At 33.1% G+C, this 17085-nt stretch overlaps 3 pseudogenes; all 3 read right to left on the bottom strand.

Annotated features, from left to right (window-relative positions):
• Nucleotides 1-3136: 3136 nt before the first annotated feature.
• On the bottom strand, nt 3137-4775 carry LOC125419928 (acetyl-coenzyme A carboxylase carboxyl transferase subunit beta, chloroplastic-like; annotated as a pseudogene).
• Nucleotides 4776-5473: 698 nt separating this feature from the next.
• LOC125419927 (ribulose bisphosphate carboxylase large chain-like) lies at nt 5474-6104 on the bottom strand (annotated as a pseudogene).
• A 2273-nt stretch (nt 6105-8377) lies between these two features.
• On the bottom strand, nt 8378-9775 carry LOC132804228 (protein Ycf2-like; annotated as a pseudogene).
• Between the last annotated feature and the right edge of the window lie 7310 nt (nt 9776-17085).

The raw sequence follows: 17085 nt of genomic DNA, 5'->3' as shown, positions 1-17085 counted from the left end.
TACAGAGTAACAAGTATTATAATTGAATCGATCTATCATTTTTCAGTCATTCATTGAATGATAAATAACTAGAAGTGACGAAGATACACGATTTAAGTAACAAAAGATCCAATATTTAAAATGGTATCTAAAATTACTTGAAAAGTAGAGACAATACCTGATATAATTTGATCATTATGAGCAAATCCAAAATCTTTGTAGATAGAGCCAATCATTAGTTCCCAACCATGTGGCAAATGGAATCCTATACATAAATTAGTTAATAAAAGAATAAAAAACCCATGTATTGTGTCATTTAAGTTATATAGGAATTCTTGAACCCAAGAGTTAAGAATAACAAGTTCATCATTTCCTAGAATAGAATAACTGCTTGGACTAATGAAAGAGATTATATTTTGTTGAGAAATGAAAAATGTATCCATACGATTCTGATTGTGCATTTTGATCAATTGGATCGTTTCTTTGTAGATTCCATGGTGAGGCTTTGGTAAATGTGTTTCCGGGTATTCCTTTATCATTTCATCCAAGAGGGAGAGTTCTTCTAATTCTACGAATGTTTTTTAGAATACTATTTTCTTGAATACCACTCAAACAAATTTCGAAGTGTTTAGTATGCCACCAATTAGTAACCTAAGATTCCATACTTTTATTAAATCAGAGAGAGATCCACCAAGGCAAAAATACTATAAATGAAAGATATATAAGGGAAATTAATGCTTTCTTTTTTGCCATTTTTAATCTGGGAATTTTTAAATGAACTCACCTCATTTGTCGACTCAATACTGCTATTTCTATTTCTATCAAGCATTGGTTCTATTACATTAGAAGTTATAGAGCCCATGAATCTATTTCCTATTTTTTCTTTGTGATTCAGTACAGTGGTTAGTCCTTGAATTTAGAAAGAATATAGAAAAACAATACTGAAGTACAATAAACAATATTGCACTTCAAATTCTAAACAAAAAAAAAAAAAAAGCAATTTCGTTTTATGACTATTCCTTATTCATTTGCGTTTAGCTCGAATGAGCGTTCTGAAGAAACTTCAGTTAAGTTGTGCTATATAAAAAAGAGGATTCTTGAGTTTTCGTTTTTTCCCTCTTGCTAAGAAAGCTGTGATTCTTCGGTTCTTGTTTCAGAATACGTCAATTGGTACACGCATGAAATAGGCCAATTTGGCAGCTTTTGCTTAATTTCTGGTAGAGTCAAATTCTCATTAGTACGAGTCAAGGGAATGGACCCTTAGCCTTCGATTTCCATGTAAAGGGCACGACAAGCATAAATACCCTCTTTAACTTCTATTCCAATGGACTGAATGTCTTTAATAAGGAATCGAAGGAAGATGCTGTAATTTTTTCCAAGAAATCCCCAATGAAAAATACACACTATTCCTTCTTTTATATCAAATCAATCATAACCACTACCTACATTCCATGAAATTATGCACCACAAATAGGAACTAATAAAAAGACCTGTGACTCCATAAAGAGACATCACGATCCCTTATGGGAAAAAATTATTTGCTGAGAGGGAACTAAAGATATAAAATGCCTACTAAAATAACTCGAAGTTGCAACCAATAAAAATCCTAATGAACCTAAAAAAAGGATAAAGCCCGAGTAGAAATTACTCATTTTTTGAGACCCCACTATAAGTTCTATCCATATACGGTTTGATCGCCAACTCATACTATACTAGATCTAGTTGCATTTTATTGGAATTGGGGAATAACCAAAAAAAAAATTTACTTTCATTTTTTTTGTTTCCGAAGTTACTTTCATTAACTAGCACTGTTATGATGTAAACTTTTAGGAGTAATTCATCAAATTGCCTAGATCTAAACTAAAATACGAACATCCCTTTCATATGTTATCTTGTAGATATCCACATACATATATCGACTTTACTTTTCCAAAATTCATCCTGATATCGATCCATTTGAAAATAGCTCTAATTCAGTTACTCATATATCATGTTTACACATTCACACTAGCTTATGCTCGGAAGAAGCCACACATTATACCATATTCTAATAAATAGATAACTATGCTATGATTCACATCAATCTTAAAAAAAAAAAAAAAAAAAAAAGATAAGATTTTTGGCTCATCATATTTAAATTTTTTATTTTTTTTTTGGAACATGAAGACATAAAGAAACCATTGCAATTGCAGGAAAAACTAAGCCCACTAAAAGCACAAAAATAGAGGGTAAAGTGGTAAGAATTGTCATAGAATGGATACCTCGATTTAATATATTATTTGTACCTGTTATTTATTGTTATAAAGATATCTTATAATTCATATATTAATATTACTATTATACTGAGTATACCTAAGTGAGTACATACACTAATTAATATTAATTATTAATAAAGGGTATATAATGTATATATACTAAGATATAATAAAATAAGATAATAAAATAAGGATATAATGAGGATTCTATAATATAAGAGTCTATAGATTGATATATATATTTTTAATATATTTAATATATATTAAAAAAATCTTTCATATATATTAAATAAATAAATAATTTATAAGTCTGTAAAGTATCTAATATATTAGAATATACTAAGTACGTACATAATATAATTAATGTAAATCAAAAGTGTAAATATGTAAAAAAAATAAGTAAATAAATGGGTTTATTCATCTTTCTGCATGCAATACATGTATGATAATTCACTTTTTTATTATGTTCATTTTTTATTTTTATTATTCTTCATTTTTGTTTTTCCCTTCGCAAAAATTTTCGTTATAATACGATCCGACAAAAGAGATCCTTAGTAAAATCAAGGATTCTTGAGGGATATAGAAAGATGCAGGACCCCCCGCCCAATTTTATGGACGAAAGAGACAGAATTCGCTCTTTTTATTTTGTTTGATAGAGATTTCTTGATGGGCTATCGATAAAAAAAAGTATCCGCATGATTCTTTTTCCAATTTAATCTTATGTGACCAAAGAAAAATCCATTCTTAGAATTTTGACTTTACTTCTTGTAAACTAAATAACTACTCGATTACCACAAAACAAGTAATAAATTTTTGAATTTATTAAATCTAATTATTTATTAAATATTAAATTAAGGATAAGGATATATGGCTCTCCTTAGTTTTATTTTTTATTTCATTTTTCGATTCAAAGGAAAGAAAGCATGGAGCTTAAATAACTCACTCAGAACGCCTTTTAAAGGATTACATGGTACGATTGGATCGAATAAGCCCGTACAGAATAAATATACAGCTACTTGTGCACCCTTGGGTACTGTCTTATTCAATGTTTGTTCAATTACTCTTTTACCCGCAAATGCAACGTAGGCATTTGGTTCGGCAATAATGATATCTCCTAACATACCAAAACTAGTTGTCACCCCACCCGTACTAGGAGATGAAATGATTGATACATAGAATAAGTTATTATTTGATTGATAATAATATAAAGCAAAATATATTTTAGCCATTTGCATCAAGCTTAAAATTCCTTCTTGCATACATGCCCCTCCAGAAGCACACACTAGGATAAAAGGTAAAAATTTATTGGTAGCATGTTCGATCAAATGTGTGATTTTCTCACCCACTACCAATCCCATACTACCCCCCATAAACTGAAAATTTATAACCTCGATTGCTATAGGAATACCCTTTAGTTGACTTATGCCTGTTTGAATAGCATCAATTAATCCTATCATTCTTTGATTAAAATCAATATGATCTTTATAAGGTTCCTCCCGCAAATGAAATTTTATGGGATCCCTCGAGACCATGTCTTCATCCAGAGGCTTCCAACTTCCTGGATCAACCGAACTTTCGATTCTATTTGAACGAGTCATTTTCAAAGGACGTCCACAATGTTCACAAATATTCATTTGAAATTTAAATAATTTCTTATACTTTAATCCATAACAATTTTCGCATTGCACCCACAAATATTTGTATTTTTCAGTTATCTTTAAATCACTTTTTCTATCTCTTATTTGTATTTGATTTAGAGGAAATGCTAAACATTTTTTCTTTCTCTTATTTCACCTAGAGCTTTCTTTAATTTGTTTTCTTTTAGTTGAGTTAAAACTCTCTTTAAATCCCTTTTTCTTTTTCTTATTCAAGTTAGAGCTCTCTCGAACTCTTTTTTTCTTAGAGTTTTTACACTATCATCCGTACTATAAATGTAACTGTCATTGGAATTGACACCACTACTTAAAATATAACGATCAGTTCTGATTTGAGAACGAAGATAACTATCAATGCAACTAGTATTGTGATTATTCCAACCATATTTATTATCATACATGTAATGATAATAGTGAGGATCGTCACTCTTAAATACATTATTCAGATAACTAGAATTCTAATAACTATAAAAAGAACTTTTTGGTGCACTTAGAAAAGAACGATCGGTGTCGATCTCAAAAATTTGATTTTCAATATCAAAATGTATGGAGTAATGGTCTCTATTACTATCCCTAAAGAAAAAAGTTTGATCAGATATGACATTTTGAATGTACCTCCTGATGATGACTAAATGATCAACATTACTGTAACTATAATTGTTATTCTTAATCCCATTAGGAATTTTTTTATTCATATGATTTATAATCATATCTTTATTTACATTGGTATTTTCATTTTCAATAGGACCACCAAAATTATCCATTGATTTACTTAACCCACACCTGTATTCTAACCCTTTCTTAAACAACATCGAATCAAACTGACATTTTTCCATAGAGCTTTCTTGCCCCTATTTACATAAAAATACAATAAATGAATAGTCATTTGATAAAAATAATTTGAATATTCTGAATAGAATTTAGAATCAGAATAAGCATATAAATCCAATTGCTAGGATTATTAACTAGTAACAAGTAGATACTGAAAAGAAAAAAAAAAGTGATTATCCCTTGCGAGAATCTGGAGTATCTTTTCTTTATATGTGATAAAATAGGATGAAATCTTTTTTTCAATTCAAAATAATTGAAAAAGTTTTTTTTTTTATTATAAATAGCAAATAGCAGGTTCCTCCATGTTATGTCAAATTCACATTAAAAAAAGAAAAAAATTGTTTTCTTGTATGAATTGAAGAACCTTTTTTCATAAAGTCTCGCCTACTAATAAGTTTCTATTCCAACACAGAATGAAAAGGACAATATACAAGATGGGTAGAAGAAATTGTGATACTCGACTCGATCCATGATCCAAAACGGCAAGATATAATAAATTATATAATATAAAAAATAAAAAAAATACACCAATACTAAGGATCCATACGATTAATTGTGGATCCCACACAACAATAGAAATGTTTAAGTTGTTTCACCTTATATTTTGTATTTAAGATCTTGTATATCTAGATAGGTTTGTATCTATCAAAAATTGATAAAATCTTTGTATTCAACTCAATGCTTTTACTAAAATATTGGGCCAAGTTTAATTTCAATTACAATTAAGAGAATGAACACTAAGTAATTACTGGATTACAAAGGATCCATTGCTTTGAATTCAAATTTGATATCCTTCCATACTTCATAAGCAGCAGTTAGTTTAGGACTCCATTTATTAGCCTCATGGATAATTTCATTACCCTCATGAGCAAGATCAAGTCCCTCATTACGAGCTTGTAGAAATGCTTCTAGAGCTACTTGATTAGCTACGACACCGGGCGCATTTCCCCAAGGGTGTCCTAAAGTTCCTCCACCAAATTGTAGTACAAAATGATCTCCAAAGATCTTGGTCAGAGTGGGCATATGCCAAACATGAATACCCCCTGAAGCCATAGGGATAACACATGAAATAAATACCACGGCTTCAATATTTTTCAAGAAAATCATTGTGTAGTAAATCAATAAAGGTTAAAGTGATGTCTCTTTCCCCTTCAAGTTTACATACTACAGTACCAGCGTGAATATGATCTCCACCACACAGATGTAACGCTTTAGCTAGTACACGAAAGTGCATACCAGGATTTTTCTGTCTATCAATAACTGCATGCATTGCATGGTGGATGTGAAGAAGTGGACCATTATTTCGGCAATAATGGTTTGAAAAAGTATCTAAAAATATCAAATTTAGATATTTGTATCCTATCGAAGTAAGGAACTGTGGCATATATGTTTGGAATATATTCCATTTTAAGAGAGTTAAAAAAGCACTATCTCATTGAAAGGTTCTATACATCCACCCTTTCTCAAGGCACTTCTTTAGACAAAGACCCTGTTTTTTCCTATTTTCGAATGGTAAATATTTCTCAGAACATGGAGTGTGAATCAAACCCTTGTTTGAATTGAAATTGAGATACTGATGCAAGTTCTTCTAATTTGAATCAGATAGATTCATATCTGAAAGTGGTTCACAATAAGTTCTTTCAAAACAGACTACTTGTCCCGCTGTTAGAAGTGTTCCAAAAATGTTTGGGATCGAGTAAATAGCTCTACAAATGAATGGATTGGATCGAATTGGAAAATGGAAAGATTTGTACAAGTTAATGGATTGAATCGAATTGGAAAGTGGAAAGATTTGTGCAAGTTATACGTTTCATCACCATTTTATAAAAAATCATTAGGTATGAATACGTTAGACACCTGTAACTGGTGAAATAGTATCTCTCTCTGAAAAAAACATATATATATATATATTTTTTTTACCGTCACACAAAGAAAATATTTTGTTGCGAATAAACAAGATATTGAGGAATTGTCCATACATAAAATAATAATTATTAGTAGGGCCTTTTCCACATAAAAAAGGAATCCTTTGTTACAATAGAAGCAGACGTGATCGGGATTATTCAAGAATCGAAGTTGACTTGGTTTATAAAAAGAAGATATCAATGAATTTCTATGAAATGGTTTCACAGGATTCAGACCATTGTCTTGATCATGCGATATCATTGAGAAATAGGAATCCATGATATTAAAAGATTTCTTGTGATTATTTATAGTATGGAATGACCACTTTGGTATCTTATTGAACAAAAAAGGTGATATTGTTCCTCCATTGATCAAGAATTTTGCTTTTTGGGAAGTATCATGATCATCCAATAAGAAGGGTTTCCACTTGTTCAAATGAATGACTTGAAGACCCATTGATTATAACAACTGATTGCAGAGTTAGATCCTTCGGGCCTTTCAATTCATAGATGTAGATCTTGGACCTATGAATGGGGATACTTCTAAAATTCACGAAGAAAAAAGGAATTGAGTTAGAGAAAAAGATAAGAAACTTGGACAAAAAGAAAGGAAGTGACTTAGACAAATCTTTTTGGTCGATAACCTTAAACCAATCCATAAAATATAGATCAATACGTAATCGATCAAACACTACATGAAAATAAAAATGGTCCTTCTACTTATAAATGAAATGTTCCAAATGTTCCTGTAAATTCTTGCTCCCATTGGACCATTTGTATATATATGCATTAGGATCCTGATTCATGGATCTCTCGGTTCGGGAAACAAAAATAAAATGATTGAAACATTTCTTATGACTTTTTTTTCAAATTTGATAAATTTTGGTTGATTGTATATTTCATTATAGTTCTATGATTCAGTGTATCATTTCTTATTCGATCCCTTTGAATTCCATATTTGAAGTTGCGATCAGATCTATTCATTAAAAATAATCGATTGAATACATTTCTTATGTACCCATAGGTTCTATATTGGATTTGAATCAGATTTTGGATCAATCTCTATTGATTGACTGCCTCCATTGTGTTGTTGCTAGCAAATGCCACTATTTTTGGTTTTGTATCCTCCAAATCATTCCCATAGGAGGCCCGGACCCATTATTTTCTGATCCTTCTATAAAAAGATTCATTTTCTTCATAAAAAATAGGAGGTAGAACCAATAAAGATTTCTTTCTCGATTCATCTATGAAGTTGAATACCTCATTTAAGAATTGTTTTTGATCCAGTCTGTAGGAATCAATAGAAAAGGCAAATCCCTTACGATACACAAGATCTGGCTTGAATATCGATAGAGTGAATAGATCTGCCATTTCTTGAACTTCTGATTCAAAATCATGTTGTAATATGTATCCCCCCTATTTCGATCATGGAATAGATGAAATAAATCAAAAAATGGATTTTTGTTCAAGAGTGAAATCTTATTGGAACTATCCAATTCATCGTTCGGAACCATATCACATCCTGGATCTGATGAAATAGGATGAATTGAGATGGTATTTTGTAAATACGTAATTATCTTGAATATATTAACTATTTCTTTATTTTTTGATTGCCTAGAAAGGACAATAGAAACATCTTGATCTTTATTTAATAATTTTTTTATCTCTAGTGGACCTCTCAGTAGGATTAGAACCCAGATGAAGTTTTGACCATCAGTCAGAGAAAAAAAAAACGAATGGATCTCCCAAGAAATTATTCGATTTCTTTTAGAAGTAGATGATTATTCATCTGCTTCTCATGTTCCGTGAATACCCGGCACATTGAGGAGTATCTAGAAAGGCATTTAGGGAATCGATCTGATTCTATCTCTGTTTGTTTCATTTGAAGAAAAGAAGGATCCAAAAGAATCAATCTTTCTTTTAGTTGTTGTATCTCTCTTTGATTGAACAACGTGTGATATTCTGAATCCTCATTAATAACGGAATCGAAATATTCTTTGGATCAATCAGAAGAACCTTTCAATTGGCTAGAATCCGTTGCTTGAACAAAACTGGATCTTGTGGAATCATATTGAATATTTGACGATGCATTCCATACCTTGCTAAAAAACTGATCTTTGTTTACCAACCATTTATTGTCTAACCAAATTCAATCTTCTCTCTATATGTTCCTCAAACACTCCGATTCGTATGGATTCTTCCCCTAACTAAAGAAGAGATCTTGGCAGAATTGCCACATATGAAATTGAGCACAATTTTGCAAAGAAATAGCCCACTTGTTTCTTGAGAAGAGATGGGAAACATGCTCAATATCATTTGATTGAAGAGTTGACCCAACTCCTTGTTGTTTGAAGAGACCCTCATTTCAATTGGTATTTTTTCATGAAAAGCAAACATGAGATAACAAATCCAGTCTTTCACTAAGATTTCGAATAGCTGTCTCGAATTCAAGTTTAATATGTTTTGCCTCTTTCTCGAAGAAAGACGATCAAACAATTCCCAATCATGGTCCTTGTGGATCGGATCATCCATAGAATATACAAAAATAAACTCCAGATATTTGATATCTTTCTCTTTGAATGAGATCTAAATTCAGTGACGGCTTCATTAGATATCTTACAATTAGAATTCCTCTTTCTTCCACTCCAGTTCCTCAACCATCATGAACCCCAGTTAGATTCAGGCATAATACACGTTTTAGTTATTGGGAGAACCTAAGTACTCTCTTTCAGATCTAGGAAACAGTTCTCAGATATCATTTTTCCTTTTAAAAGATACAGGAGTGAAACAATCAACCTATTGATATTGGAAGACCCAAAATATTCTTCCAATGTATCATTTCTGGGTCCAATGAAATTCACAGGTATAGGAATAAGCCCTGTCAAATTGAGATTTTTTCTTTCAACCATCTTTCGATTGTTAATACGATATATAACGACCGCTACTACAAATAATAATACACTCATAATCGTGAAATATCGATTGTTATTGAACCCCGTAAATGTGAAATGCATGAAAGTAAGAGACTCCAAATTTGGGAGTCCAAGACTTTTATAAAACGTTATTTATGGAGGAAAAAAATGTGAATGAAAGATCCCACTGAATTGAATTGGGTCCATGAATCTAAGAAATAGTGAGAATACTTGATCATTCCCAATATCTCTCTTAATTCGAAAATCTAGGATTTGAATTGATGTCTTTTCATTGAGTCCTCCTAAATTGAATTGATTTATCCTTAAGATTTCATTTGAATTGGAATTTGGTTATTCACCATGTACGAGAATCCCCGTTAAGCATCCATTATTGAATGGTTAAAGCGCCCAACTCATAATTGGCAAATTCGTATGTTCAACTCCTACTGGATGCACACCAATGGGACCCTCCAATAAAATAAGTATATTGGAATTGGCTCTGTATCAATGGAATCTCATCATCCATACATAACGAATTGGTGTGGTATATTCATATCATAGCATATGAACAGTAAGAACTACCATTCTTATTGAGACTAGAACTCATAGGGAAGAAAATAGATTTATGGATGGAATCAAATATGCAGTATTTACAGACAAAAGTATTTGGTTATTGTTGAAAAATCAATATACTTCTAATGTCAAATTAGGATCAACTAAGACAGAAATAAAGCATTGGGTTGTGTTGCAGTTTGGTGTGGTTTTTGGTTCACTTGGATAAGAGTGTTGTATGCACAACCTTTAATTCAATTTTTGGTTTGATGTTTAGGTGATTTTTGTGTTTTTTTTTTTTTTTTTTTGTATGTTGATATTTAGGATTGTTAGGGTTTTTGTTTTGAAGGAAGAAAAAGAAGATGAAGAGAAGATGTTAGAGTAGGCCACACAAAACTCCAACATCTATCAGAGCTTTGTTTGAACCATTGAGGGACCTTGTGATCTTTCTTTCTAGCCAATTTTCTTGTGATAGAACTCCCCATTTCATTTCTTTCATTTTTGGTTTGAAGTGGTAGAAAAATCTAGCTAGAAAACTCACTAAAAATCCAATCGAAGAGCCATTTTCTTTAAAAATCCGATTTTGTGTCATGGCTTCTCAAAGTTTTGTACCTCCCACTCCACCAAATTGTGAGGGCCAAAATTACTCCATTTGGAGCATAAAGATGAAAGCCTACCTACAAGACTTTGGACTTTAGGATGTGATGGAAGAAGGTTATGAAGTTGAGAGCAAATGCCACAAAAGCACAAAGACTTGCACATGAGACCGAGATTTCTTCCATTGAGGAATCAAAGAATCTTAATGAGATTACTTTGAGTGAGCTTATCAATACCCTCCAAGCAACCGAACAAAGAAGAGCCATAAGAAAGGAGGAGTCATTGGAAAGTGTTTTTATGTCTAGTCAAAGCAAAAAGAAGAATAAAAAGAACAACAACAAGAATAAAGGAGGAACTGGCTATGGAGGTTTCAACAACAACAACGACAATTCCAATAACAACAACAACGTAAGGCAACAACAAAACCGTGGGGGTTATCTACCATGCCCCCATTGCAAGAAGCATGGACATGCACCAAACAAGTGCTTTTGGAGACTGGATGAAACTTGTGACAAATGTGGGAAAAGAGGACATGTCGGCAAAGTATGCAAGCAACTAAAGCAACAAGAAAATGTTGTAAATGAGGAGGCCGAGACCTTATTTATGGCTACATGCCTTAAAGTTACAAGTAGTGGTTTTAGTTGGTTGGCAGACAGTGGTTGTTCACACCACATGACTTTTGAAGAAACCAACTTTATGGAGCTTGACCGATCCTACAAGACAAGGGTGAAGATTGGGAATGGAAGCTTCATGGATGTAGAAGGAAAATGTGACATCTCATTTAACACCAGTAAAGGTACAAAACTTACCCAAAATGTTCTATATCTGCCTTCATTATGTGAAAACTTGTTAAGTGTTGCACAATTGGTTGAAAATGGATATGTTTTGAACTTTGGTTGTGATGGTTGTTTGATATCAGATGCTTTTGGAAAGGAGGTGTTTAAAGTTTCCTTGAAAGATAACAGCTATAGGTTGATTTTACCAGATAGTGAAAAAGCTTTAAAAGGCAAATTTTAGTCCATTTCTCAACTTTAGCATAAAAGGCTTGGTCACTCTAGTTATGGTCCAATGAAGAATGCTAATGCTTTGGTGAATGATATGCCCTTAATTGATGATGTGAAAAATGTGTGTGAAGTTTGTCAACTTGAAAAGTCCATTAGGTTGCCATTTCCTAAAATTGATGCATGGAGAGCCAAGGAGAAGTTAGAACTTGTTCATTCGAATGTGTGTGGTCCCATGAGTGTGTCTTGCTTGAGTGGTCATAAATACTTTATCACCTTTATTGATGACTACTCTAGGATGTGTTGGATTTATTTTCTCATACAAGTCACAAGTTCCAGAAAAATTTATGGAATTCAATAAGTTGGTTAAAAATCAAAGTAGGTCCCATTTGAAATGCTTGAGGACCGACAATGGTAGTGAATATACTAGCCCAGCTCTTGAATATTTTTGCAAAGAAAATGGAATAATTCATCAATTTACTACACCATACACACCACAGCAAAATGGTGTGTGTGAGAGGAAGAATAGGACATTAATGGAGATGGCTAGGTGTATGGTACATGAAAAGAAAATGCCAAAGAAATTTTGGGTCGAGCCTATCTATACTAGTTCCTACATTCAAAATTGATGCTTCACCAAATCCATTGAAGGCAAGAAACCTTATAAGTTGTGGATTGGAGAGAAATTATCTTTAGAGAATGTTCAAGTGTTTGCTAGTATGTGCTTTCTCCATGGTCACTCACACATGAGAAATAAGCTTGACAAAAAGGGTAATGTTGGTGTATTGGTGGGATATAGTGAGGTTACCAAAGGTTTTAGGGTCTATAACATAGAGACCAAAAAGCTTATGGTAACAAGAGGTGTGAAGATTGATGAGAATGGAAAATGGAGAAGCTATTGGTGAATGGGGATGAGCCATGGTTTGAAGAAGAAAATGAAGAAATAAATGTTCAAAACAACAATGATGAAGATGAAAAAGATGAAGACACTGAAGAGGATGATGATCTATTCCATGAAATCATTGGAGCCGATTTGAAGGTTGGTAAGGTGTTAGAGGGAAGAGATCTTTGTCCGAGATTTATGAAAGGTGTAATGTTGCACTTGGTGACCCTATATGTGTGCAAGAGGCCTTGATGAAGAAAGAGTTTAAGGAAGTAATGGATATGGAAATGAAGATGACTGAGAAGAATGAGACATGGTCCTTTGTCACTAAATGGAAAACAATAAAGAAATTGGTGTCAAATGGATCTTTAAAACTAAATTATGCGAATCCGTCCGAACCTGTACAACCGAAAACCGACTAGGGTGCCGATCCGTTATGGATGAAGGTGGGACCAATCCGTAGAGCACAAGCCAAGAAGTTCAAGGATAACCTTGCTATGCTTATTCAGAGGATAAATCATAATCAAGAAGGAATGTTCATGACCAAAGAACCAAGACCTGTTTTGCTGATACAAGCGCTGGAGACTGGTACGGACCCGGGTGACGGTTTTGGTACATTTTTGTAGTCCGGGAAGCATGAAATGGTTCCAATGCTTTATATTTTCAATACATATGCCTAAGAGGTCATGTAATCATGTTAAATCAGCCTCAAATGCAATCAAAAAGGGCTTGTACGGACAGCATCAATAATTTGGCCGAATTTGCTGTATTGCTTGCTGGCTTTACTGTATTAGCCTTTTCTTATTTTTCCAAGCATGGACAACGTGTGGGACTTCATATTCAGCTTATTTGGCATCCTACAAAGCATCTAGAAGCTAATTTTGAGCTCAAAGAGGTCAAAGATTGATCAAAGTCAACTTGATCAAAAAGGCTAGCATTTTTAGTTTCCTAATTTGTTTTTTACTTTTTGTTTTAGGAAAGTACCATTACTTTTTGTCTTTTATTTATTTATTTTCTGGACAAATAACTTTAGGAAGGTTTTTATTTTATTCTTTCAATTGTAAATTAATTAATTCCTAATTTAATATAAAGAAATTAATTAATCAAACTTAGATTAGGAAAGGAAGTATAGTTTCGGCCAACTAGGTTTCTTTATGTGTGGTGGCCGGTTTTCTTTATGTTCTAGGGTTTTTAAGTTGTCTATTCAAAGCCTATTTAAAGGCTTAGTTATCAGTAAGAATACAAAAGTCAAGAGAAATTATTTGTTTCAAGTGCCAAGGTAGAGGACATATAGCCAGCCAATGCCCGAATAGAAGGATAATGGTAATTAGGGTAATGGAGAGGTGGAATCCGAAAGTGAGGTTGAAATCGAACAAGAAGATGAAGGACTTGATGATGAGGCCGAACTGTTAAACACATCAAATGTTGAGCTAAATTTGGTCTCGAGGAGGGTACTTGCTGTTTACAAGGATGAAGAACAAAGTCAACAGGAGAACATCTTCCACACTCATTGTGAAATACATGGTAAAATTTGTAGCATGATTGTAGATAGTGGGAGTTGTACTAATGTAATAAGTAACCTTACAGTTGATAAATTGGGCTTAAAAACAATAAAACATCCTGAACCATATAGATTACAATGGCTTAATGATAGTGGTGAGATGAAAGTAAACAAACAAGCCAAAGATAAATTTAATATAGGTAGATATGAGGATGTAGTTTTATGTGATATTGTACCCATGATTGCTGGACATATACTATTAGGTAGGCCATGGCAATTTGATAAAGATCCTACTCATTTTGGTCGAGGAAATAGTATTGTTTTCAGGTTTAAAGGGAAGAAGGTCAAGTTGGAACCATTATCTCCTAAAGACGTTTACAAAGACCAATTACAAAAGAAACAAAGGAGAGAAGCCAAAAAGCTCAAGGAAAAAGCAAGTATGGCACCAACGGCTTCACTATCCTTTTAAGAAGGTAAGAATGATATTTCTGATCAAGGTAAGGTTTCTAAGACTCATATTGAGTGGAAAGATCAAGGAAAAACCAAAAGAGAGGGGAAAGAAAGTGGCAAACCCGAGAGCTTGGAGAAGGAAGGGAAATCCGAAGGTTTGCGCCAATCCAATGGGGAAAAAGAAAAAGAAAGAAAAGAAAGGTCAAGTAGCAACTTTTATTTGAGTTTAGGGGATATTAATAATTTTATTGAGTGTAAGAAACCTTTGCTGGTCATGATTTATAAAGAAAATTATTTAAATGATCAAACTAACTTTGAAGAACTTGAATTGCCAAGTTTAATGATTTCTCCTTTGAAGGAATTTGGAGATGTCTTCCCAAATGAAATTCCAAGTGGACTACCACCTATTTGAGGGATAGAACATCAAATTGACTTTGTTCCAGGGGCTACCATACCAAATAGACCAGCTTATAGGAGCAATCCCAAAGAAACAAAACAGCTGTAAAAACAGGTAAGTGATTTACTTGACAAAGGTTATATTCGTGAGAGTTTAAGTCCATGTGCTGTACCTGTTTATTGGTGCCAAAAAAAGATGGTACATGGAGAATGTGTGTTGATTGTAGGGTTATAAATAACATTACCATCAAATATAGACATCCCATTCCTAGATTAGATGATATGCTTGATGAGTTGCATGGTGCTTGCATGTTTACAAAAATTGATCTTAGTAGTGGTTATCATCAAATTAGGATAAAAGAAGGTGATGAATGGAAAATCGCATTCAAAACTCCTTTTGGATTATCCAATGCACCTAGTAGTCTCATGAGACTTATGAATCATGTAATGCATCCATTTATTGGTAAATTTGTGGTTGTTTATTTTGATGACATTCTAATATATAGCCGAAATTTGGATGACCATGTGAATCAACTTAGGCAAGTTTTTCAAGTTCTTAGAAAGGAAAGATTGTTTGCTAACATTGAAAAATGTGATTTTTGCAAAGATGAGCATGTATTTCTAGATTTTGTTATAATAGTGTTTGACCTAGGAGAATTGATTAGGTTGCACTTATGTAAGGAAAGATTTTCCAAACAAAGGAAGTAAAAACTCATGCCGAGGGGTGATGGACCTTTTCAAGTTTTGGAGAGGATAAATGGCAATGCCTACAAACTTGATTTACTGGGTGAGTATAATGTTAGTGCTACATTTAATGTTGCTGATTTACCTCCTTTTGCTGCTGGTGATGACTTCGATTTGAGGACAAATCATTTTCAAATGGAGGGGAATGATGCGAATCCGCCCGAACCTATACAACCGACAACCCGCTGGGGTGTCGATCCGTTACGGATGAAGGTGGGACCAATCACTAGAGCACAAGCCAAGAAGTTCAAGGATAACCTTACTGTACTTATTGAAAGGATAAATCATAATCAAGAAGGAATGATCATGACCAAAGAACCAAGACCTGTTTTGCTGATACAAGCACTGGAGACTAGTACGGACCCGGGTGACGATTTTGTTACATTTTTGGAGTCTGGGAAGTATAAAATGGTTCCAATGCTTTATGGGTTCAATACATATGCCTAAGAGGTCATGGAATCAAGTTAAAGCAGCCTCAAATGCAATTAAAAAGGGCTTGTACGGACAGCATCAATAATTTGGCCGAATTTGCTGTATTGCTTGCTAGCTTTACTGTATTGGCCTTTTATTATTTTTACAAGCATGGCAACGTGTGGTACTTCATATTCAGCTTATTTGGCATCCTACAAAGCATCTAGAAGCTGATTTGGAGCTCAAAGAGGTCAAAGATTGATCAAAGTCAACTTGATCAAAAAGGCTAGCATTTTTAGTTTCCTAATTTGTTTTTTACTTTTTATTTTGGGAAACTACCATTACTTTTTGGCTTTTATTTATTTATTTTCTGGAAAAATAATTTTAGGAAGGTTTTTATTTTATTCTTTCAATTGTAAATTAATTAATTCATAATTTAATATAAAGGAATGAATTAATCAAACTTAGATTAGGAAAGGAAGTATAGTTTCGGCCAACTAGGTTTCTTTATGTGTGGTGGCTGGTTTTCTTTATGTTCTAGGGTTTTTAAGTTGTCTTTTCAAAGCCTATTTAAAGGCTTAGTTATCAATAAGAATACAACTTTGATTTGATTGAGAAAATACTTGTGAGATTAATTATCTCTTTGTTCTTTGAGAACACCTAAAACACCCTTAGAGAATTGGTTGTTTTAGCTTGACTTATCAATAGGTTTTCCATCCCCTATTGTGGCATCTACATTATACCAAGGTTTCTAACCATAGGTTGGTTAGGGGTTGAGGTCCATTCCATTAGAACTTGAACTTAATTGAGATCCGGGCTAATATAATACGGGTTTAGGAGCAGGTCGTAGTAGGTTCGTATCACTAAATACAATCTAGATTACACCATTTACAAACACAAGGCAAGGTTGGTCGTCAAAAGTTATGCACAACAAGCCGGAGCTGACTATGGGGAGATGTTTGCACCCATAGCAAGGATGGAAACCATTAGACTCATCCTTGCTCTTTCGACTGC

The sequence above is a fragment of the Ziziphus jujuba genome, chromosome 6, assembly GCF_031755915.1.
Source record: "Ziziphus jujuba cultivar Dongzao chromosome 6, ASM3175591v1".
NCBI lineage: Eukaryota > Viridiplantae > Streptophyta > Magnoliopsida > Rosales > Rhamnaceae > Ziziphus > Ziziphus jujuba.
The sequence above is the reverse complement of the archived record's forward strand: the minus strand, read 5'-3'. Positions and strand labels throughout refer to the sequence as shown.